Below are 1,390 nucleotides of genomic sequence, written 5' to 3'. Positions count from 1 at the left end.
AGTCTCTTGTACTCCTTCGACATTATGAAAGTACTTACATACAGTATATCGTGCTGTATGTAGCGTGCATTCAACTAAATATTATGAGGGAGTCTATGCTTGGCTATATTTCTTTGGACTTTAGCAAAATAATAAAAATATCTTACACTTCAAAAAATGATATATATGAGTTATGATATACGAGTTAAGTGTTATTAAAAAATAGAATTGTTATATACTTTGGTTTTTATATAATATACATATTATAATATTGCATATTTTATTTTATCTTGTTTTATTTATTTTATTTATTTTTATTATTATTTCACTCTATCTTTTGATTTATTTTTTTAATCTTCACTTATTCTCGTAATATTCATTATATTGAAAAATTTCTAATGAAATGAAATTTTTTAATGTTAAAAATTCAAATTATATTTTGATTATTATAGTAATTTAAATTTTTTTGTTTCACTTATTGTATCGAAGTGTAATTTTTTATAAGTTATTATTTTGTGAAAATAATTTTTATATACAAATAAAAATAAAATAAAATAGAATCATTTTTGTAATAAAATATGTAATATGTGATTAACATTAAATTTAAATTGATTGCATGTTAGATTTAATTTGGACGAATTTGAAAAGAGCGGGAAATATTATTTTTATATATAATTGTCGATTACTTATTTTAATACTTAAAATAATAATCCATTTATTATTATTTTAATGAAAAAAAAAATCACAATTTTATATTATAGTAAAATTTACATGGTTAAATTAAATAATAATTAAATATTTTTTTTTAACAAAAGATTTTATTTTCTTATAATCTAAAACTTAAGATTTTTACAAAATGATATCTTTATAAAAAATATTTACATAGATATTATTAAAGATTATTAAAAAATATTTATTTTATTTTCTTAATATTTAATGAAAAATATTAAATCGTATCTATCAATCTTTTATTGATCAATCCTCTAAACTAAATTATTAATATTATTAATATTATTACTAATAATTATAGTTAATTGTATTATTATATGAAAGAGAATTATTCGAATGATTATATTATGCGATCTTAGGTGAAAATTGTATTGATTTCATTTTTTGATATTGTTTGCTTTGAGATTAAGAAGATTATTAGTTTGTTCATAAGTGCTATGGATTTTTATTAAAATATATATATATGTATTTACTTGTGCATATTCATATCCGTAACATTCCCAAGGTAAAACAGTCTGCGCATGATCAAGCAGCTACAACAACTTTTACTTGCATACAGTTATACATAGAGTTGCATATTAGTAGAATAATTCTGCAGGGGTAACAATTGATTTAGAAGTAATTGCTTCCTTGTGCGTATCTGACACGTGCACGATTGACACGTTATTATCATACTATCTCA

The sequence above is a fragment of the Apis mellifera genome, linkage group LG11, assembly GCF_003254395.2.
Source record: "Apis mellifera strain DH4 linkage group LG11, Amel_HAv3.1, whole genome shotgun sequence".
NCBI classification, from domain to species: domain Eukaryota; kingdom Metazoa; phylum Arthropoda; class Insecta; order Hymenoptera; family Apidae; genus Apis; species Apis mellifera.
The sequence above is the reverse complement of the archived record's forward strand: the minus strand, read 5'-3'. Positions refer to the sequence as shown.